Source organism: Protopterus annectens, chromosome 13.part0 (assembly GCF_019279795.1).
Source record: "Protopterus annectens isolate FY-2018-M chromosome 13.part0, PAN1.0, whole genome shotgun sequence".
Classification (NCBI taxonomy): domain Eukaryota; kingdom Metazoa; phylum Chordata; order Ceratodontiformes; family Protopteridae; genus Protopterus; species Protopterus annectens.
This window is the reverse complement of record NC_056747.1, coordinates 976788124-976812773: the sequence shown is the minus strand read 5'-3', so window position 1 is coordinate 976812773 and position 24650 is coordinate 976788124. Positions and strand designations below refer to the sequence as shown.

At 42.3% G+C, this 24650-nt stretch overlaps 1 protein-coding gene across 1 annotated transcript in view; it reads right to left on the bottom strand.

Moving 5' to 3' along the window:
- P3H4 (prolyl 3-hydroxylase family member 4 (inactive)) overlaps window positions 1–24650 on the bottom strand; it is a 187450-nt gene that overhangs the window by 44951 nt on the left and 117849 nt on the right. The gene's annotated exons all lie outside the window — the stretch shown is intronic.

The window sequence follows — 24650 nt, the reverse complement described above, 5'->3', positions numbered from 1 at the left end:
CCAGGTGTATCTATCAGCCTAGGGAGACATGATCAACAAACCACGATGCTTTGCTAGAGATGGTTTGCACTTGTCACCACTTGGCTTCCAGATACTGACAAAAACTTTATCTATCCTCACAGTGCCTTTTTTAAGCTGTGCCAAGTTGTTAAACCCTCCAACATAACATAAAACACTCATGACCACCTAAAGGTACTGCTGCTCAATGCTAGGGGTTTAAATAAAAAAAACTGCACTCCCTGGAAGCACTCCTCACCCTGGAGAATGCAGTTAAGAAACATGGTTCAGAACCATAGAAAGCACTGCAGCTATCAAAGGCTACAATGCCTTTCATACATTTCGATCCCCCTCAGCTCGGGATAAAATAAAGGGAGGAGGTGTCTCAGTGTTCATAACAGATAAGTACACTGCTAGACTGGTCCAACAATATGACTCACTTGAGCTACTCCAGGCCCAACTAACGATAGGTGCAACCCCCTATCATATCCTTGCTAGCTACAGTTCTCTTAACATGAATCTGGAAAATCACACCTCCTACCTAAACTTACTGGAATCTCTTAATATTCAGTCTAACACCTTACTAATGGGTGACCTCAACAACTCCTCCATAAACAGGGAGACTTATACTACCCATAATTCACTTGTTCAGGAAGTTTTGGCAATGCAGATGTCCTGGAGCAACTCGTTAATTCCCCAACTAGAGGTACAAACATTTTAGATCTAGTACTCACACCCATGGGTGGATGCTGCTCCCTCCTGTGCATTAACTCCTCCCTGGTAGGATCTGACCACAAAATGATTTCCTTTACTATTAAAGCTAACTTAGAACCCCCGTCAAAGAACAAATCTGTTAAGAACTTTGCTAAGGCCAACTACATCAAACTAAGTGACATCTTATTAAACTTCCAAGCCCATCCACACTTGGATGACAACAAAGCTCACTCTGAGCTGTACACAAAAGCACTATACAACTACATTCATAGCTGCATAGAGGAGGCAGTACTGGCAAAAATAAACCACCATGGTGGGCCCCTAGCATAAATAGGTTATTCCACAAAAGGAAAAAAAATCCTCTCCAAAGCCAAGAAGAAATAGACAAATCAGTGCAAACAGACACTCACCAGTCTAAACAAGCAAATTACACACGTGGTCAAATATGCCAAAGCAAACTATGAGGCAAACATAGCTTCCCAGGTGAAAGAGAACCATAAGGCTTTTTTGAGTTATGTTCTTAACCTCAGGGGAAGCGCTCAGCAATTTGCCGAGTTACTCACGAATGGCAACACTTACACCCAGCTTGAAACTATACCAAACCTGCTGTCTGACAAGTTCAGTTCGAACTTTTCCCCACCATCACCTCCTATCACATCCAAAGAAATACCCACAACCATCCTCCTACCAGTCATTAAGAGGGAACAGGTCCTTACCATGTTCACTAAAAAAAAATACAGCCTCCATGGGTCATGACAATATTCCAGGATGCTTCTAGCTTAAGATAAAATCTATCAGGGTCACTTAAAACACTCTTTAACCACAGCCTCCAAACAGGCATTGTCCCCGAGGAATGGAGGACTGCAACAGTCATCCCTCTGTACAAAGGGGCCCATCAACTAATCCAGGGAAAGTACAGTTTTGTACCTACCATAAATATATATGTTTGAGTGTACACCCTGCTGCAGTCATCACACTTGGATTATCCTGTCGTCAGGCGGTCCCGCAGTCGTCCGGAATTCCAAAGTCTTGGTCCGGCGTCGGTTGCTGTCGCTTCTTCCCTGACGTCAGTGCGCCAGGGGGTATATATAATGCATCAGATGCCATTTTCTTCAGTTTTTCTTGCCCCAGATGTCAGGTGCCCCCAAAAAGGTGGTCAGTAATTAGTACCAAATTAAGTAATTTTTGCACAAACACAAAATCCCTCCAGCTATAAGCAAATACATCAGGAAGGTATTGTAGAGATTTAGTCAGTTAGATCAGAGGGGATGGAGGGAGGGTAACCTGGACTGCAGCAGGGTGTACACTCGAACATCTACATTTATGGTAGGTACAAAACTGTACTATGTCCATCGTGTTACCCTGCTGCAGTCATCACACATTCTACCCAAGTGTGATGACTGCAGCAGGGTAACACTATGTTCATCGTGTTACCCTTCTGCAGTCATCACACCTGGGTAGAATCCCAAAGCTAAGGATGGGTGGAGGAGTTATAGAGGGTTAGAGGAGGCTAGAAGGCCCTGCAGAACTGCAGTGGCGAAGCCAGCTCTAGTCTTAGAGTAAAGTGGTAAGTGATAGTGTTTGGTAAAGGTGTGTACTGAACTCCAAGTTGCAGCTTCCAAAATCTCCTTGGTTGGAACCCCCCTGAGGAAGGCTGTAGATGTTGCCCTGGTAGAGTGGGGCCTAATGGTAGCAGGAACTGGTTTTCCATGATGGGTATAGCAAAAACGAATGCAATGTCCTATCCATTTGGAAATGGTTTGTTTTGATATAGCCTTCCATTGTGAAGCTGTAGCATAGGATACAAAGAGCTGGTCAGATTTTCTGAAAACCTTAGTTTTATCCAAGTAGTAACGAAGTTGCCTGTGAATGTCCAAGGAATGCAGGAGTCTTTCTCCTTTGTTCTGTGGATTTGGGAAGAAGGTGGGTAAGTGGATGGTTTGATTTAAAGCCACACTGGGAACCACCTTAGGCATGAAGGAAGGATTAGTTTGTAGAGAAACTCTGTCTTGATGGAAAATTAGGAAAGGTTCCACTGCCATTAGTGCCTGCAGCTCTGAGACTCTTCTAGCTGAAGTTAATGCTAGCAGCAGAGCAGTCTTCCATGATAGAAACTGTAGATCTGCAGAGAAAGCTGGTTCAAAGGGAGGTAGCGTAAGTTTTTCCAGAACAAAATTGAGGTCCCATGTTGGTGTAGGTGCTCTCCTGGGGGGCCTAATGTTTCTTGCCCCTCTGAGGAACTGTCTTAGAAGTAGATTCGAAAATAAGGGTGGATCCGTGTTGTAGTGGGCTGAAATAGCTGTTGCATGGATTTTAATGGAAGAAAAAAAAAAAGAAAGTCCTTTGTGCAACATCTCAGTTAAGTACTGTAGAATCTGAGGCATGTGAGGCTGAAGTGTGTTTTGGTCTTTAGTTTGGTTCCAGGCACAGAACCTTTTCCATTTGTCCGAATAGGCCTTCCTGGTGCTGGGCCTCCTAGCTTCCAGAATAACATCCATAACTGCTTGGGAAAGAGGAGCTGGCTGGATGCTTAGGTAATTTGCCATGCAGCCAGATTTAAGGTTTTGAGCTGGCTGTGAAGAATCTGATTGTTTTGCTGTGTGAGCAAATGGGCAATTTGTGGTAAAATCCAAGGTGGGCCCTGGGCCATATTCCTCAATAGTGGGTACCAGTGCTGGTGTGGCCAGTCTGGGGCTATGAGTATCAGTCATGGTCTCTCCTTTCTGACTTTCAAAAGCACCTTTGTGAGGAGAGGCAATGGAGGGAAGGCATACACTGTCAGGTTTTTCCAACTGAATGAGAGTGCGTCCACTTTCCAAGCTTGATGGTGCAGTGTCCTTGTACAAAATTTTGTTAGTTGATAGTTTTGAGGACTGGCAAACAGGTCCATGTCTGGAAGGCCCCATTTTTGAGTTATCATTGCAAATACTTGTGGATCCAGTTTCCACTCGTGGGGATCCATGATGTTTCTGCTGAGGTCGTCTGCCAATGTGTTCTTTTTTCCTAGCAGGAATTGAGCTTGTAACTGAACTTGGTAAGCCAGAGCTGTGTTACACAAGGTCATTGCTTGCCTGCATAGAGGGTAGGAGTGTGTATCCCCTTGTTTGTTTATGTACCACATTACTGTGGTGTTGTCCGTCCTTATTGTAAGTTGTCCTGGATGTAATAGATTCTTGAAGGCTGTCAGAGCATTCTGTACAGCTAGCATCTCTTTTTGATTGATGTGCAGATTCCTTTGATCTGCAGTCCATACGCCTTGAACGCACTGTCCTGCCATGTGTGCCCCCCAGGTGTAGTCTGATGCATCTGTTGTCATAGTTTGCCTGGCTGGGGGCAAGGTGAAAGGCTGACCCTTGTTGAGGTGACATGCCTGTGACCACCATAGAAACTCCTGCTGTAGGCAGGGAATGAGAGATATCATTGTGTCCAAGCTGTGGCTGTGTTGAGACCATACGCTTTTTAGATACCACTGTAATTTCCTCATATGCAGCTTTGCAAATGGTATTAGTAGTATGCAAGATGCCATGAAGCCCAAGGCCTGCAGAATTTTTCTTGCAGGTAGTTGGGTCTTTGTTGCCATTGTTTTGAAATATTGAGTCAGTTGTAGTTGTTTGTCTGGCATCAGATAAGCCTTCTGGGCCGTTGTATTCAAGCTGGCACCCAGGAATGTCATATTTTGTGAGGGTACTAGTTTTGATTTCATTTCGTTTACTGTGTACCCCAGGCAACTTAGAAGATGTTTTACAAAAGCCAGCTGTTGTAAGAGGATGTCCTTGCTTTCTGCTTGGATGAGGCAGTCGTCCAGGTATGGGCATATTTGAATTCCTCTTTGTCTGCAGTATGCAATTACTGGTGCCAGGCATTTTGTGAAGACCCTGGGTGCAGTAGATAAGCCAAAGGGCAGTGCAGAGAATTGGTAATAGGTTGAACCTGCAATGAAACGGAGGTATCTTCTGCAACTTTGTTTGATAGGGACATGCAGGTATACCTCCTTGAGGTCCAACGTTACTAGCCATGCTTTCTTGCCCAACATGGGAAGAAGCTACTGTAGTGTCAGCATCTTGAATTTGGGTACTTGTAAGAAGGTGTTTAGAATTGAAAGGTCCAGAATTGGTCTCCAGGCATTGTCCTTTCTGGGAACTAGACAGAGTCTTGAGTAAAATCCTTGGCCTTGCTCTCGAGTAGGTACCAGTTGAATTGCTCTCATGTCCATGAGAGTTGTAATTTGTTTTTGTGCCTCTGCCCATTGATTTTGTGGCAGGTTTGGCATTCCTCTTTTCATTGGCAAGGTGTGAAAATGGAATCTGTATCCTCGTGAAATTATGTCTAGGACCCATTTGTCCTTTGTGACAATGTGCCAGTTGTCTGAAAAAAGTGCAAGTTTTCCTCCCAAGGGGGCTGCCAAGAGAGTGTTGTTTGGCCAGATGAGGTGCAAGACATTGAGTTTGCCTTCTGGTAGTTTGGGACCTGTTTTCTCCTCCCTTCTGTGTTGCAGTTCCCCATTGTCGAGGTTTGTACTGGGCTTCTAGTTGTCCTCTGCCTCTTGGACGTCTGTATTTACCCCTCTGTGGTCTGTCAGTAGCTGGAAAGGACCAATTTTTTGTTGGCCAATTTCTGCTGAAGCGAGGGGGCTGTACCTGTAGGAAATCTTTGACTGTCTGCATAGATTTTGCCTTATCCTCCATTTTCTTTAAGACTTGTTCTGCTTTAACTCCAAAAAGAACATCCTGCTGTAAGGGAGCATCTAGAAGCTTTGCTTTAACATGATCAGGCAGAGTTTGTTCCTTTAACCAAGCATGCCTACGTATAACAGACCTAGTGACAGCTGCTCTGCAGGAAGCCTCCAAAGAATCAAACCCACATTGTAAAGTATGTTTGCCCACCTGTTCAGTTGCATGCAACAGATCCTGCATTTCTTTCAATTCAGACTGTTGAGGGAGTGGCTCATTTTTTGTCTTAACTGAGACATTAGAAATTGCTGATATTTTAGCATGTGAAATTGGCAATTTAGTGCCCTCATAGCTAGAGTGGCTGAAGTGTAAACCTTTTTCCCCCACCTGTCTAGTGCTCTGGAGTCCCTTTCAGAGGGTACAGGATTTTTTGCCATAGAAGCCTTAGCCCCTTTAGGACCCTGGGAGATAGTCTCTGGATCAGCAACAGGGCTTTTATAAAGAAATTTGTGGGAATCAGGCACTCTATAGTATCTGTCAGGTTTGGCTGGAGCAGGAGGCAGAGAATCTGGGTTCAAACTGGATTCTAAGTAAACATCATCCACAATGTCTAAAACGGGGGGGATGGCAAGTGGTCTGTGCTGGGGGAGTAAAATAAACTCTCTGAGCCTTTTCTTTGAGTCAGAGTAGTCCTGACCTTCCCAGTGAAAATGTTCCCTCATAGTGTGCAAAGTTTCCCCAAAGGAGTAGTCTTCAGGAGGAGAAGCTGAGGGAATAGAATCCTCAGCATCAGAATCTTCATTAGGGGAGAAGGAGTAATCTTAGTCCTCAGAGGAGCCTGAGAAAATAGACACTTGTTCACAGGAGGCATAATCTTCCTCTTGTCTAGGCCTTTTGTCGGGTGGGGGTTGGGAACCGCTGATTAAAGAGATCAAGTCTTCAGCCATTTTGAGCATCTGTTTCTTAGGCATGGGGCCTGGAACTGGAGACTGAAGTGCAGTCTTTTTAGGTTTAATAGGAGTCTTGGTCTTAGGATACGTTTTAAAGGTGAGCGTCGTCGGTCTGAAGACGCCTTCAGAAACCAAAGGTGTTTCTGTAGCACCGACACCTTTTTCAGCAGTGTCGTCGGTAGGGGCTAGACAAAATGGCTGCATCGGCCTAGTACTCTCCACCAAAAACTCCGAAGCGGTCTCGGGTTCCAGATCTGCGGTAGTCAGGGGCTGCTTCGGAGCCTCACTGAAGACCAGTGAACCAGAGACCGGACCAGCCGAGGCCTTCAGAGTCTGGCTTGGGTCTAGGCTGCCTGTCCTTATCCTTGCATTTTTTGTGCACGCCAGTAGTCGGTTGCTCCAACGGCACAGTGTAGTTAAATTTTCTACCGAAGTAGTGTCGTGCGAAATCAAAGCGTCTTTTTATAGTACGCTTATTAAACCTAGCACAAAAACGACAACCAGTGACGTCGTGGTCTGGGCCTAGGCAAGTTATGCAGTAAGAATGAAAATCCTTATGAGGTATTTGCTTCCCACAAGAAATACAATTGTTAACTTTTTCTGACATCGGTCTGAGGCAAGAAAAGTTTCCCCAATGGGATACTTAGCTTTATTGAAGACTTCGGATCTGAAATTCGACTTCGAAAATCTCAGGAGTCGGCCGACCGGCACTTGCGAACTGCTTCTGCTTCGGGCACCGCGCGGCAAGAAAGACTGAAGAAAATGGCGTTGGATGCATTATATATACCCCTGGCGCACTGACGTCAGGGAAGAAGCGACAGCAACCGACACCGGACCAAGACTTTGGAATTCTGGCCGACTGCGGGACCGCCTGACGACAGGATAACCCAAGTGTGATGACTGCAGCAGGGTAACACAATGAACATCTACAAACCCATAAGCTTGACCAGTCTTATCTGCAAGGCCATGGAGAGAATTATCATGGATCTGATCAATAATGACACAGAATCCCTCCAAAAGCTGGACCAGACCCAATTTGGTTTTGTCAAAGGGAGGTCTTGCCTGCTCATTCTGGTGGACTTCTTCGAGAAAGTCACCATGGCCATGGATGAGGGTAAAATGGTACACACAGCTTATCTAGACTTGGCCAAAGCTTTTGACACAATCCCCCACTCGGGATCATAGATTAACTTACTGAGTTAGGCATAAACTCCTATATCATCAGGTGGAATCATCAGATGGATAGCCAAATGGCCCACTGACAGGCCATATATTGTCCAGATAGGTGAATGTACTTCCAAAAAGAAGCCTGTTACTAGCAGTATCCCACAGGGCACAGTGTTGGGATCTCTCCTGTTTGATATATACTTCTCTGAAGTGAAGGCCAATGCTGGGATCCTGTAGCTCACCAAGTTTGCTGATGACTGTAAGCTGGGAGCAATTGTTGAATCACCAAATGATGTTGACATCCTACAGACAGGCGTAAAATAGCTTTAGAATACTTCAGGTCTCAAACTCGAAAAAACGAAAATTTCAGGTAGCGTCCGACCGGCACTTGTGAACTGCTTCTGCTTCGGGCTCCTTCTCGGCAAGAAAGACTGATGTAATGGCATCGGCTGCATGATTTATACCCCTGAGGACCTGAAGTCATGGAAGAGGTGACAGCAACTGACGCAGAAATTCCAAGTCTCTGGTATTTGGGCCGACTCAGGGCTACCTGCAGGCAGATAACCCAAGTGTGATGACTGCAACAGTGAAACACGAATAACATCAACTGGTGCCAAAACCATGGTCTGAGACTAAATGCTAAAAAATGCATAATCATACTCTTCAGTAAATCAGAAATCCCTGAAAATTATAATATTGATAGCACACCCCTAAAAGAAGACCCAGTGGTGAAGGACCTAAGAACACAGCTAGATAATAACCTAAACTTTGACCACCGATAGCTACAGTAGTGAGGAAATCCTCCTGTGCAGCTCAACTTAAAAGTAAAGTCTTGGATCAAGATCAAAGGAAGTCATGATGCCATTGTACTTGACACTTATGAGGCCCATAACTTAGTAAAATGCTCCCTTTTGCATGTACCTAACCAGGCACTTACACCAAGTGGAGTGGCCCCAGAGGTTTCTCGCTAAAAAAAAAATACAAAGCATAAGACACTTGTCTTAAGCAGACCAATTAAAAGCCCTATCTCTTTACTCAGTCTCACATAATTTTCTGACAGGGGACTTATGCCTGACCTACAACGCATTCCCTGATGAAGCCCTGATGAAAATGTTACATATTTGCAAGAAAAATTATATGAGGATTATGTGTTCCATGGACCTGATCCTTATTTGTAACTCTAACAGAACTTGCTGAAGAGATAGATTCATATCCCAAAAGCTACCTCATCTATGGAATAAACTTCCCATCTTTGTAAAGCAAACTCTCTTCAAAAAGAATTACAGTCCTGTCCACATAGAATGCATCACATTCATTGCACTGTGCCCTGTAAATTACTTTTTAGTGTTACAGTCACCCCCTGCACTGGTTTTAATGATCTTCTTTAAATAGGGGCAATAAAAACTATCACCTTACTGTATAAATATACAAAATGTACAATTAGTTTCACATCTTTTAGTGCTTTTCTCACATGGTCTAGGTTTAAACTCAACAAAACTTCTAATGTTCCTGGCTTGCCTATAAACAAATGATGGGGCTTCACCTAAAATGTTAATCAGAAAAGGGTTTCCTGTGACAGTGTCCCAGTTTTGTTCAATAATATTTTTGATACTGTGATAATACAAAGTGTATGTCAGGATGCAGCTATTTTTGCATTTGTTATTCTCTCTGTAATTACTTAACATTTTTCTACTGGGGAGGTTGAGTGAAGGTGCTTCAGTCCTTTTCAGTTCTATAATGGGTTCCAGGATGTTTTTTAACGTCTGACTTTCATAGCCTCTCACTAGAAAATCCTTCTCTAAGTTGTTCAGGTTTCTCTAAAATGGTTCCATCTCTGTGGTAATTCGAGCTAATCTATAGCCTCTGGACTTCACTACATTATACTTGGTTTTTGTAGGATGTAGACTTTTACTGTGGAGTAATAAGTTAACCCTCGTTGGTTTTCTGAATAGATCAGTGGTGATTCTGTTATTGTTGGCATCCTTGGAAATCTGCATATCTAAGAAAGTGGTTGAAGTACAGCTATGGGAAGAGGTAAACTTCAGGAAGGGGTTTCCAGCCATGTAGTATATTGTCTTGGATAAAATCGCAGACTTAATAATCTACTTAATAATTTGGTTAAATAAGAAGTACCACATCACTATATAATTGTATTTAAAGTACATAAAGGTTATATATTATTATGACAGCTACTAAGTAGGGCAGGACCAGGTCGAATGTCACACTGATGGGGGAAGGGATGTGAATTTAACATGTGCACCAATAACACTTTGTTTTACAGCATAATAAACCACTCCCATGCCTGATACGAAGTATACGTGTATATATATATATATATATATATATATATATATATATACATATATGTATATTTAGAAAGCTTGTGAGGAAATGATTACTCTATTTTTGTTTTACTTGGATCGCTTGTCTGTGTACTTAATAAAGGATTTTCGACTGGAAACAGACTGCCTGCCTTGCTTGGATTACTTACGAATACTTAGTAATGTCGTACAATTATATATTTTCTATTATTACTTTTTGATTTGTTTTGTTTTGACTTAAGACGAGTTTACGTTCACTACTTATACTATTTATACTATTGTCTGATCTGATTAATATACAGTGATTAACTAGAAATATATGGACTGAAAATCTTCCACACAGAGAAGTTTCTTACACTGTTTTGTTTTTGGACCGACTACACTTTAGTGGGTTGTTTTGAGATTTCAGGGATACCACAGAGATTACTTGTTTCATGTATAATAAGTGGGAACAATAGCTTTTTATCATAATGGCTACTCTTTCCAAAGTATCATGAAATGTAAATGGCCTTAAATCTACAGACACAAATGAAAGATTTAGTACTAACACAACAAATAAAATAATAAAAATGACAATTTTTCACCAACCAAAAACATTTTTTTCTCCTGTTTTTCAAGCAACAAATCTTCCAGGGAGGATAAAATTAAAACACCAAAGAATCAATATAAGCACAAGTGTGGAAATTACACTATAGTTAACCAACAAATAGAATTAAAAAAAAAAACTTTCCAATTACAAAAATGATTACGTCTATAAGGTGACAGTGTATTAAATTCAAGAAAACACATATTTTCCTTAAACAGCAAAGTATTCCTAACATTACTCCATAACAAAAAAAACACAATTTACTTGTTCTAAAACCATAACTTTCAAGCCGTCTACTTTACAAACATGAAATTCAGCAAAATTAGTTGCAAATAGCCTGTTCATATCACCGTTGTGGATATTTCCAAGATGCTCCTTAATTCTGATGGAAAAAGCTCTTTTAGTTTCCCCCCCCCCCCCCACATAGTGTAAACTACATGGACAACAAATTATGTATTATTATTATTCCACCAAAAAAATATTATGGAACATAAGAAAATTTTGGAAGAAATAATCAGCTTTCAGCAGGGAATATTACTTATAGGTGGGGACTGGAATTTGATCTGCAATAGTGAGGATTTATCAGGAGGACCTAGAAGGAAAAAATACCACAAGAGGACAGATTTCTGAAGACATTTATGAAAATGTTTCATACAGTACTAGGAACTGGGACAAACAGTACTAGGAACTGGGACAAAATTTACATATTATTCCATAAGGTATAATTACTGGGCTAGACAGGATAGAAATTACATTTCATGAGAACATGTACATATAATTGAATGCTTCAACACACATTAAATAACTATTTCAGATCATACGCCAATAAAAACTAAGCTAAAAATGCAAGGTAATGAAGTAAAAATGCAATACTGGCACTTTCCTGCCCACCTGTTAAAAAGGGAAGAATTTTAGGAATGGATAGTAGAAATTATTTGACAGTTTTAAGCAAGACTGAAATTTCTTCAGAAGGAATAGGTAATGAGTGAGAAAAAATGAAAATGGAGTTTAAAAAAATGATAGAAATAAAAGAGAGAGATGGAGAAGAAGTAATAGGAATTATTTAGAGGGTCTGACAAATTTTAAAGTATTGCAGAACAAGGGGAATTGCACAGGACAAGAAGAGTACCATAGATCCACTCATTGAAGGCAGCTTGTAATATCCTACCTGAAATCCAGGGGACCTGAATTCAGGAGAAACAAAGAAAGACTTTGATAAGGACACAAGGATATCTGACTGTAGATGGCTAATCTACCCCTCTTTTCCAAATGAATAAGGCAACTGGTGCAGTGTTTAGAAAAACTGTTTTATTTAGAATTCACAAATGGATGGGCATTGTTGCAGTCAAATCTTAATGGTTTTACAGTGAGCTCTGGCCTGGTTATAAGGGCTTTGTGAGGAGAGGGGCCATAATAGCCAGGTGTTTTAATTGGTGGAGGTAAAGTACACCTAATATTAATATGTCAAGATGGGTGTGTGTTTTAATTGATGGAGGTAAAACACTTATCTGAATATGACCAAATGTCTACCAATGGAGTGGGGTATCTACAATGGCTAATCTTCCCCTATCCTCTTGCTCAGATATTCACAAATAGTGCAGTACGGTGGTCCACATTTGGAGGTCCCACTGTTTTACTCCATGGTTTTGCCTTTGCTCTTGACCCAGTCTGTCAAATTATTTGCTCTTCTAAACACAAAAGGGTCCAAGTTCAAGTATTTTTCCAGCTGCTTGTTCTTGGAAATGGTGATGTAACGGTCTTTTATTACTTTGTGTATTTCTTTGTCAGTGGTGAATGTTAAAGCCATGTTCCTTTTTCTCTTTTCATCATTTTTTTAGTATATCTGTCTTGAAATTCTCTAGTAGTCTTACCTGGGGGCTTACTTAGGCTTGGTTCATTTTGTTGCATTAGAGTTCTAATTGACTCCAGGATGTTGTGATTCCTTTTTTCTCTGAACACCCTGACAAGAAATTTCTTTGTAATTTCATCAAATTGGTGGAAAAATCTTAATTCTTTTTAAAACTTGCACAATCCTCATTCCCTGGGATTTCACAAAATAATTTTTTGTGATATGAGGGTCATGTTGCTGTTGTGTAGCCACATGTTTACTCGAGTGGGTTTCCTAAAGAGATTGTTAGAGTACCCTTCTCCAGACCATTAGTTATGGTGAGGTTCAGAGAGTTAAAATACAGTTGTGTACCTACCATAAATGTAGACGTTCGAGTGTATTCACTGTTGCAGTCATTACTCTTGGGTTATCCTGCTGGCAGGCTACCCACAGTCGGCCTGAATTCCAAAGTCCTGGTCCGGTGTCGGTTGCTTTCGTCTCTTCCCTGACATCAGTGCGCCAGTGGTATAAAAGATGCAGCCGACGCCATTTTCTTCAGTTTTTCTTGCCCCAAATGTCAGGTGCCCCCAAAAAGGTAGGCTAAAAATTCTGCTAATAAAAAAGTATGCAGTAACATAATCATTACCTTCATCTACAAGCAAATACACCACATAGGTTGTATAGAATAGAGAAGTATAGATAAGTCCCAGCAATGAAAAGGGGGATGGAGGGAGAGTAACCTAGACTGCAACAGTGAATACACTCGAACATCTACATTTATGGTAGGTACACAACTGTATTATGTTCATCGTGTTTCACTGTTGCAGTCATTACTCTTGGGTTGAATCCCAAAGCTGAGGTTGGGAGGCTGGGCCTAAATAGAATTAGGAGTGGCTATGAGGCCCTGCAGAACCGCAGTGACAAAGTCTGCTCTGGATTTATAGTAAAGAGGTAAGTGGTAGTGCCTTGTAAAAGTGTGCATTGAAGTCCAAGTTGCAGCCTCCAAAATATCCTTGGTTGGTACTCCTCTGAGGAAGGCTGCTGAAGTGGCTGCTGCTCTGGTTGAATGTGGCCTAATGCCCTTAGGCACTGATTTGCCATGTTGTGAACAGCAGAAACAAATGCAGTGGCCTATCCATTTTGAAATAGTCTGCTTTGAAATAGCCTTTCCTTGTGATCCTGCAGTATATGCTACTAAACGTTGCTCAGTCTTTAAGAAAGCTTTAGTTTTGTCCAAGTAAAAGCGTAACTGTCTGCGTATGTCCAAAGAATGCAGAAGTCTCTCCCCTTTATTCTGTGGGTTTGGATAAAAGGTAGGCAAATGATTGGTTTGGTTAAGAGCCACACTGGACACTACCTTAGGTATAAATGTTGGGTTTGTCCTTAGAGAAACCCTATCCGGATGGAAAATAATAAAAGGTCCCACAGCCATTAATGCCTGTAACTCTTGAGACTCTTCTTGCTGAAGTTATTGCTAGGAGCAGAGCTGTTTTCCATGATAAGAATTTTATCTCAGCTGTATTGGCTGGCTCAAAAGGAGGCAGTGTGAGCTTTTCCAAGACAAAACTGAGGTCCCATGCAGGTATTGGTGCTCCCCTTGGAGGTCTTATGTTTTTGGCCCCTCTGAGGTACTGCCTTAGCAGTGGATGTGAAAAAATAGGTGGGTCCATATTGTAATGAGCTGAAATGGCAGAGGCATGGATCTTAATTGATGAGAAGGATAGGCCTTTGTCCAGCATCTCAGTTAGGTATTGTAAAATCTGAGGAATATTTGGTACAAGTGTGTCAATTCCTTGTGCCTGGTTCCAAGCACAGAATCTCTTCCATTTTTCTGTATAAGATTTTCTGGTGCTGGGCCTCCTGGCCTCCAAAATAACATCCATAACCGCTTTAGAGAGAGGTGTGTTCTGAATGGTTACATTATCTGCCATGCAGCCAGATTTAGGGTTCTGAGTTGGCTGTGCAGGATTTGATTGTTTTGTTGGGTCAGTAAATGAGGAATTTGAGGTAATGTCCAGGCTGGACCTTGAGACAAGCTCTTTAGGATTGGGTACCAGTGCTGGCGTGGCCAATCCGGGGCAATCAGTATCATTTTTGGCTTCTCTTGTCTGACCTTTAGCAGTACCTTGGGGAGGAGAGGCAGTGGAGGAAAGGCATCTACTGTAAGGGTTTTCCAGCTGAATGACAGAGCATCCACTTTCCAGGCTTGTTTGTGATAAGTCCTTGTGCAGAATCTCTGTAATTGGCAGTTGTGAGGGGAGGCAAATAGATCTATGTTTGGGCATCCCCATTTCCTTGTTATCATGCTGAAGATTTGTGGATCTAGTTTCCACTCATGAGGATCCATGAGATTTCTGCTTAGTTCGTCTGCCAGAGCATTTGTATTTCCTGGCAGGAATTGTGCTTGCAGGTGTACTTGATAAGTCAATGCTGTGTTCCACAAAATCATGGCTTGTCTGCAGAGGGGGTAAGAATGTGTGCCTCCCTGCTTGTTTATGTACCACATGACTGTAGTATTGTCCGTCTTTATCAGCAGCTGTCCTGGATGAAGTAGATCCTTGAAGGCTGTCAGGGCATTTTGTATAGCTAGCATCTCTTTTTGATTGATATGAAGATGCCTTTGGCTTGCGGGCCATGTGCCCTGAATACATTTTCCTGCCATGTGGGCCCCCCAGGCATAATCTGATGCATCTGTTGTTAGTATCTGCCTGGCTGTGGGTAAAGTGAATGGCTGTCCCTTGTTGTGGTGACAGGCCTGTGCCCACCATCGAAACTCCTGTTGCAGGCAGGGAATGAGGGTAATTAATGTTTCCAGGCTGTGGCAATGTTGAGTCCAAACACTTTTTAGATACCATTGTAGCTTCCTCATATGCAGTCTTGCATATGGAATTAGCAGAATGCAGGATGCCATGAAGCCCAAAGCCTGCAGAATTTTTCTTGCAGACAACTGGGTCTTTCTTGCCATGCTTTTGAAGTAAGAAGTCAGTTGCCTTTGTTTGTCTGGTGTGAGATAAACCATCTGGGCAGTTGTATTTAAGCTTCCACCCAGGAATATTATCTCTTGAGAGGGTACTAGTTTTGATTTCTTTTCGTTTATTGTGTACCCTAGGCAAATTAGTAATCTTTTTACAAACGCCAGTTGCTTTAGTAGAATGTCTTTGTTCTCTGCTTGAATAAGGCAGTCGTCCAAGTAGGGATATATTTGAATTCCTCTTTGTCTGCAAAATGCAATTACTGGTGCCAGGCATTTTGTGAAGATCCTGGGCGCAGTAGATAAGCCAAAGGGCAGTGCAGAGAATTGGTAGTGCATTTAGCCAGCTATGAATCTGAGGTATCTTCTGCAAGATTGTCTGATTGGGACATGCAGGTATGCCTCTTTGAAGTCCAAAGTTACAAGCCAAGCCTTCTTGCCCAGCATGGGCAGAAGCTGCTGCAGAGTCAACATTTTGAATTTTGGAACGTCCAGAAAAGTGTTTAGAATAGACAGGTCCAGAATTGGTCTCCAGGCTTTTTTCCTTTCTGGGTACTAAGAAAAGTCTTGAGTAAAATCCTTGTCCCTGCTATTGTTGTGGTACTGACTGAATAGCCCTCATGTCCATGAGAGATGAAACTTGCTTTTGTGCCTCTGCCCATTGATTGTGTGGCAGGTCTGGCATACCTTTTGCCTTTGGAAGGGTGTGAAAGTGGAACCTTTAGCCCTGAGAGACTATATTTAAGACCCATTTGTCCTGTGTGATCATGTGCCAATTTTGTGAAAAAAATGCTAGCTTTCCCACTAAGGGTGGTGCCAAAAGATAAGTGCTTGGCATTGGCAGAGGAAAGTCATTGGGACTGTTTCCTATATGGCTGTGATTTGTCTTCTCCGCTTTTGGAGGTAGAAGCACCCCATTGTTTGGGCCTGTGTGAGCCCTGGGGCTGTTGTCTGCCTCTAGGGTGTCTGTATCTGCCTCTTTGTGGCCTGTCTGACACTGGAAAAGACCAATTCTTAGAAGGCCAGTTCCTGCTAAATCTGGGTGGTTGTACCTGTAAGAAATCCTTTACTGTCTGCATAGATTTCGCTTTATCCTCCATTTTCATCAACACCTCTTCTGCCTTAACACCAAAGTATCATGCTGTAATGGAGCATCCAATAATTTTGTTTTAACATGATCAGGCAGATTCTGTTCCTTTAACCAAGCATGCCTTCTAATGACAGAACCTGTAACAGTGGCCCTGCAAGAGGCCTCCAGTGAATCAAAACCACATTGCAAAGTATGCTTTCCCACTTGTTCATCTGCGTGCAATAAATCCTTTATTTCCTTGTTTTCAGAACATTCAGAATTTGTCAACATTTTCTGTTTTAGCAGTGACATTAAGTATTGCTGATATTTAAGCATATGAAACTGACAATTTAAAGCCCTTACAGCCAAGGCTGCTGAAGTGTAAACTTTTTTCCCCCATCTGTCCAGTGCCCTAGAATCCCTATCTGAGGGTACAGGGTTTTTTGCAGTAGAGGCCTTGACCCCTTTGGGACCCTGATATACAATTTTTGGGTCAGCAGCAGGCTTTTTATATAGAAATGTATGAGAGTCTGGAACCCTGTAGTATCTGTCTGGCTTAACAGGTGCAGGAGGTAAAGAGTCAGGAGACAGGCCGGACTCTGAAAAAACATCATCTACAATGTCTGGAACCAGTGGAATAGCAAGAGGTCTGTGCTGAGGTAGTAGAAGAAAGTCTCTGAGCCTTTTCTTAGATTCTGAGTAATCTTGGCTCTCCCAGTGGAAATGCTCCCTCATGGTATGCAGGGTTTCCCCAATAGAATAATCCTCAGGAGGAGAAGCTGAAGGAATAGATTATTCAGCATCAGAATCCTCATAGGGAGGAAAAGAGTATCCCTGTTCTGAAGAGGAGTCAGAGGAAATGGAAACCTGATCAGAAGAATCATATTCTGTGTTTTGCCTAGGCCTCTTATCAGGAGGGGGATGGGAACCCCTGATCAAAGTAATTAGGTCTTCGGTCATTTTAAGCATCTATTTCTTAGGCATGGAAGTCTGTCTAGGAGAATGCTGTACCTGTTTCTTTGTCTTTAAAACTGTTTTAGTCTTTGCCTTGGATGCTGAGGTTGGCTTGATATATAACCGTGTAGGTCTGAAAACACCCTCAGAAGCCAATGCCTGCTCAGCGGCTCCGGACCCATCTGAGGAAATAGTTTCCGAGTGTCCAATGCCTTGAGTATCCAGAGGCCTAGCTGTCTCCACGTGGGAGTCGGAAGCAGCCTGTGGCTCTGAGGTAGCGGGCATCAGGGGCTGCGAAAGCACCTCACTGAGAACCGGCGAACCGGCGACTGGCCTAGCGAAGGCCTCGTCGTCGGTTTTGGATCTTGGATGCCTGTCCTTTTCCTTTTCCTTGCGCTTTTTATAGACTCCGGTCGTCAGCTGTTCCGACGGCATTATATAATTAAACCTTCGGCCAAAGTAATGAAAAGCAAAATCGTACCGACGCTTAATAGTGCGTTGGTTAAATCTAACACAAAACCGACAGCTAGCAACGTCATGGTGATCAGGGCCGAGGCAAGGAATACAGTAAGAATGAAAATCCTTCTGAGGTATTTGCTTCCCACAAGAAATACAGCTGTTAACTTTTTCTGACATCGGTCTGGAGCAAGAAAAAAGTTCCCCCAACGGTGTACTTAGCTTTATTGAAGACTTCGGATCTGAAATTCGATTTCGAAAATCTCGGGAGTCGGCCAACCGGCACTTGTGAACTGCTTTTGCTTCAGGCACAGCGTGGCAAGAAAGACTGAAGAAAATGGCGTTGGCTGCATCTTTTATACCCCTGGCGCACTGACATCAGGAAAGAGGCGACAGCAACCGATGCCAGACCAGGACTTTGGAATTAAGGCCAACTGCGGGTAGCCTGCCAGCAGGACAACCCAAGAGTAATGACTGCAACAGTGAAACACGATGAACATCTGCCATTTTGCTGTAGTCACACATGGATTTTAGAAAATTAGTGGATTGATTAAAGAATTCAACAAATCTTCAAGATTGATTCTTCTCATTCCCATATTATAAAAATGTCATCTACAAAGCATAGATAACATTTGATGGAATCCATTTACCTTCTTTGGAACACTGTCTCCTTCTCCCATTTCCCAAATGCTACATTAGCCTAGGTGGGTCCATGGCTGCACGGTGGTATCTCTCTCTGTAGGACTCTCCATAGAAAGTGAAACAGTTGTTACTGTGGAGGAGGTACAAAAGCTTACCCAGGATCTCAGTCTCTCCAAGGAGGGCTGACCTGTCTTTCAGATATGATTCAATGATGGCCTGTATGCATTGTTGATGTGGAAGCACAGTATACAATGTTTCCACATCTATGGTTGCCAAGATAGTGCTGTCACTGATGGGCATACATTTAATCATTTTGAGGAAATCCAAAGTGTCTAACATAAAATGAGTTATTTCTTTCTGCAAGGGATTTGATCTGAACTTCAAGGAACACTGAGATGGAGTCTGTTATCGATCCACCACTGGCCACAACAGGTCTATATGGGGGGGGGGGGTATCCACATTCTTATGTGGCTTTGGGATTCCATAAAAGTTGGGGATCTTTGGGTAGGCTATAGTAAAACATTTAAACAACTTTGCATTTAAAATATCAACTTCATGCAACCTTCTAAGTTATTCATGGATATTATTGTAAGCCAATCGCACTGCATCTAGGTCCTTTTTGTCATAATACTTTTCATAGCTGAGCATGCTTTTGATCTTATTAACATAACTGTCAGTATCTGTGACCATGATTCCAAACAACCTTATCAGCCTTTATGACTCTTCTAGTCTTGTAATTGCTTGGGTTCTTTAAGGCCTTGATCGCTTCTTTAGATAAACTGTAGAATTTCTTTTTGGGAGGTTTACTGAGGAACTTCCGGATGTCTGCTATACACTTGCTCACCAAGGCTGCAAGTGTTGGGTGGACTGGGGGGCAAAATTTGCTGGGTAATTTCCACTTGACTGACCTTACATTACTCTGAACATATGTATCATTCTTCCATTTGTCATTGAAAAATACTTGTAAGTTGAGATTTCTAACAAATTTTAAGCTCTATAATAGTGTTAAGTAAAATACTTCTACTGTGAGGGATAAATGTCATTCCTTAACCTTAAACCAGGTCTTCTATTGCCGTGAGAGGTTTTACTGTTCCCCCTGTCTCATGCATGGTTTCTTAAGTCCTTGAGTTCTGTCTTCCCTGTCCACAATCCTTCATATGGTAGCTCCATGAATTGGTTTGATTGCTACTGGGTCTCTCCTGGGTTGATGTTCCTTGATGGATGGTGGGTGATGGACTGTATAGCTACGTCCGATCCAGGTGGGAACCGGGCCCTCAGAATAAAAACAGAAACAACTGAAGAGTGTTAAACAGAAAAGGGAGTATTTGGATAATACCCATGAGTTTAAAAATATTGCTATTAAGCAACTATTTTCTATAACAACTCCAGTGCACAAAATCTTTACAGTGACTTAGGGTAAGAGAAAGTAGAAAGGGTTGTCTCCAAATAACAGGAGATCCTACAAAGGCATTAGAGAGATTTCGGAAATTTTGTGAAATTTATTATTAAGCACAGTAATGTGGAAACCAGCAAAAACCACAAATGAAATACATGTGAAATACTTAATTATGCCAAGTTTAGAGGACGGATGATGAGGCTCATTAATTAATAGTTAAGATAGGAGGAGATGAAATATAAAATGGTGCTATATAATAAATCTGCAGCAAATTCTCCAGAAGCAGATGGTATTCATGTGGAAGTTTGAAAATTAGGAAGGAAGACAGTGGTAAAGATCTGGAAGATTTTGTTTAGTAATATTTAGAAGGCAGTGAAACATCAGCTTCTTGGAAGAAATCAGTGGTGGATATATTACCAAAAGAGGGTAGAAACCCATCTGACCCAGCCGCACTAAGACCAATTTCAATTTTAAACCATGATTATAAAGGGTTTATGTCTATACTAGCTAAATGAATGGCAACAGTGTTGTCAAAATTGAAAGGCATGGATCAATGTGATTTCACGGAGGGGAGGCAAAAATTTGACAACATTGATGATACAGAGGGAAGTAGAATGTAAGAAGGTATTCTTGTTGCTGGCAACTCTTGATACAGAGAAAGCATTCAACAGAGTAAATTGGGATTTTAGGATTAGGGCAGTAAAATCATTTGCATTCCCTGATACAATAATAAGGTTAATTAGGAGGATATATGAATGATCACAGGCAAGAATTAAAATGCGAGGGTTCTTCTCCAATAAGCTGTGTTTCAGCAGAGGTATCAGGCAGAGATGTCTTCTTTTCCCTTTATTTGCTTTACATTTACAGCCACTGACAAAATTAGGGGTCGCCACAGCAGATCATCTGTTTCCATTTCTTCCTGTCTTCTGCATATTGCTCTGTCACACCAACCACCTACATGTCTTCTCTCACCACATCCATAAACCTTATCTTAGGCCTTCCTCTCTTCCTCTAACCTGGCAGCTCCATCCTTAAATCTTTTTCCCAATATACCCATCATCATTCCTCAGCACATGTCCAAACCAATGCAATCTTGCCTCTCTGACTTTGTCTCCAAAGCGTCCAACCTGAGATGACCCTCTAATATACTGATTCCTAATCCTGTCCATCCTTGCCACACCCAGTGCAAATCTTAACATCTTTAACTCTGCCACTTCCAGCTCTGACTCCTGCCTTTTTGGCAATGCCACTGCTCCAACCCATACAACATAGCTGGTCTCACTACCCTTTTGTAGACCTTCCCTTTCACTCTTACTGGTACTCATCTGTCACATATCACTCCTGACACTGTTCTCCACCCATTCCACCCTGCCTGTACTCTCTTCTTCACCTCTCTTCCACACTCACCATTACTCTGAACTGTTGATCCCAAGTACTTAAACTCATCCACCCTCGCCAACTTTACTCCCTGCATCCTCACCATTCCTCTATCCTCCCTCTCATTGACACACACATATTCTGTCTTAGTCCTGCTGACCTTCATTCCTCTCCTCTCTAGAGCATATCTCCACCTCTCCAGGGTCTCCTCAACCTGGTCCCTATGCTCACTACAGATCACAATGTCATCTGCAAACATCATAGTCCATGGGGTCTCCTGTCTGATCTCGTCTGTCAACCTGTCCATCACCATTGCAAATAAGAAAGGGCTCAGAGCTGATCCTTGATGTAGTCCCGCCTCCACTTTAAATAGATCTGTCACTCCCACTGCAGACTTCACCACTGTCACACTACCCTCATACATATCCTGTGCCACTCTTACATACTTCTCTGCCACTCCTGACTTCCTCATACAATACCACAACTTCTCTCTAGGCACTCTATCATATGCTTTCTCCAAGTCCACAAAGACATAATGCAACTCCTTCTGACTTTTTCTAAATTTCTCCATCAACAGTCTCAGAGCAAACATCGCATCTGTAGTGCTCTTTCCCGGCATGAAACCATACTGCTGCTCGCTAATCATCACCCCCTTCTTAACCTGACTTCCACTACTCTTTCCCATAACTTCAAGCTGTGACAGATCAGTTTTATCCCTCTGTAGTTACTACAACTCTGCGCATCACCCTTATTCTTAAAAATAGGTACCAAAACACGTTTTCTCCACTCCTCAGGCATCCTCTGACTTTCCAAGATTTCATTACACAATCTGGTTAAAAACTTCACTGCCATTTCTCCTAAGCACATCCAAGCTTCAGCTGGTATGTCATCTGGACCAACAGTCTTTCCATTCTTCATCCTCTTCATAGCTGTCCGTACTTCCTCCTGGCTAATCTGTTTCACTTCCTGATTTACTATCTCCACATCATCCAACCTTCTCTCTCTCATTCTCTTCATTCATCAGCCCCTCAAAGTACTCTTTCCATCTGCTCAACACACTCTCCTCGCTTGTGAGTACGTTTCCCTCACTATCCTTTATCACCCTTACCTGCTGCACATCTTTCCCAGCTCGGTCCCTCTGGCTAGCCAATTGATACAGGTCCTTTTCTCCCTCTTTAGTGTCCAACCTTTCATACAACTTTCCATATGCCTTATCCTTAGCCTTCGCCACCTCTCTCTTTGCCATGCTCCTCATCTCCTTATACTCCTGTCTACTTTCTTCATCTCTCTGACAATCCCACTTCTTCGCCAGCCTCTTCCTCTGTATACACTCCTGTACTTCCTCATTCCATCACCAGGTCTCCTTGTCCTCCTTCCTCTGTCTAGACGTCAGACCAAGCACCTTTCTAGCTGTCTCCCTTACCATCTCTGCTGTAGTTACCCAGCTATTCGGTAACTCTTCACTGCCCCCCAGTGCCTGTTTTAACTCTTCCCTGAACTCCACTTCACAATCATCCTTTTTCATCTTCCACCATTTGATCCTTGGCACTGCTCTCACACTTGTCCTCCTCTTCTTGATCACCATCATCATCCTACAGACCACCATTCTATGCTGCCTAACTACACTTTCCCCTGTCACCACTTTACAGTCTCCAATCTCCTTCAGACTGCCCCTCCTGCATAGGATAAAATCCACCTGTGTGCATCTTCCTCCACTCTTGTATGTCCCCCTATGCTCCTCCCTCTTCTTAAAATGCATATTCACCACAGCCATGTCCATCCTTTTTACAAAATCCATTACCATCTGACCTTCTGCATTCCTCTCCTTAACACCATACCTGCCCATCACTTCCTCATCCCCTCTGTTCCCTTCACCAACATGCCCATTGAAATCTGCTCCAATCACCAGTCTCTCACCCTTGCATACACTCACCACCACTTCATCCAACTCACTCAAAAATGTTCTTTCTCATTCATCGCACACCCAACTTGTGGAGCGTATGCACTAACAACATTCATCATTACACCATCAATTTCCAGCTTCATAAACATCACTCTATCTGACACTCTTTTCACCTCCAAAACACTCTTGGCATACTGTTCCTTCAGGATAACCCCTACTCCATTTCTCCTCCGATTCACACCATGATAGAACAATTTGAACCCACCTCCTATACACCTGACCTTACTCCCCTTCCATCTGGTCTCTTGCACACACAATATATCAACCTTCCTTCTCTCCATCATATCAGCTAGCTCTCTCCCTATACTAGTCATACTGCCAACATTCAAAGTTCCTACCCTCACTACTACACTCCTAACCTTCCACCTCTCTTTCTGCTTTCAGGCATGCCTTCCCCCTCTTCTTCTCCTTCGGCCAACAGTAGCCCAATTTCTGCCAGCACCCTGTTGGCTAACAGTACTGGTGGCAGTCATTGTTAACCCGGGCCTCGACCGATCCGGTATGGAAATCTGTATTGTTGTCTGCATGTGTTATTTGGCAGATGCCCTTCCTGACGTAACCCTCCCCATTTATCCGGGCTTGGGACCGGCAAGAAGAAATGCACTGGCTTGTGCATCCCCAGTGACAAAGAAGATAAAAAAGTCAGAAATTCAAGTATATAATTGGTAAGGTAATTAAGAAAAGCTGGCTTTATTTGCAGATTACATTTTGTATTTGATTAGGACATCTTTGTGTTGTGGAACATTTTCAGTCATTTACCCATTTTTTCTGGATATAAAATGAATGAAGATAAAACAAAGGCTATATGCATAAATGATGTATCCACTCATGATTTGTTTCAGAGATACTCATATTTATGGGGACATGAGAAGTATTTAGGAGTATAGATATAAAAGGCTTCTGGAATGACAGCTAAGAATATGTGGGAAGAGACTGACTAAACAATAGATAATACAAAAACTAAGAAACGGAAAGCTCTTGCTTATGGATATGGATAGTAAGACACAAGCACTGAAAATATTTTATGTTACTTTTATATATGTCAAGTGAAAGCACCCCATATAATCAAACGTTCATAATTCCAAACATGCTTAACACTAGCAGCAGTGATTGAAAGTCATTTGATCGCTTCTGCTTGTGTTAAGTCCATGCACGAATGTGCACAGTGGAGGTCAGGGAATTTGACCTTTCCCCACTGTACAGTGATCTTGGAGTTGGTATATATAATTAGCGGGTCAACCTTAGAAGACCAAATTACCATATCAACAACTTTCATAAGACCAAGACCAAAATACCGAAGTTTCACATGAGTAAAACTTCAAAATACCAATGTTCAGAAGACTAAATGTTTGAAATGCTGATAGTCCAAGCTGAGCTAACAGGAAATCTGCTCATTTATGCACTGTAGTACGATCTCAGAGTTTGTATATTTAATATGCAGGGGGGTTGGGGGGTTCAGCCCCCCATGCGGGGGCATGAGGGGTAACTACCTGCAAAAATGTAAGAGTTGGAATTATATAGTTGTTATCATATTTAAGAATGTGTACTGAATATTCATGTTAGTGCTATAGATACCATCATGAATATTC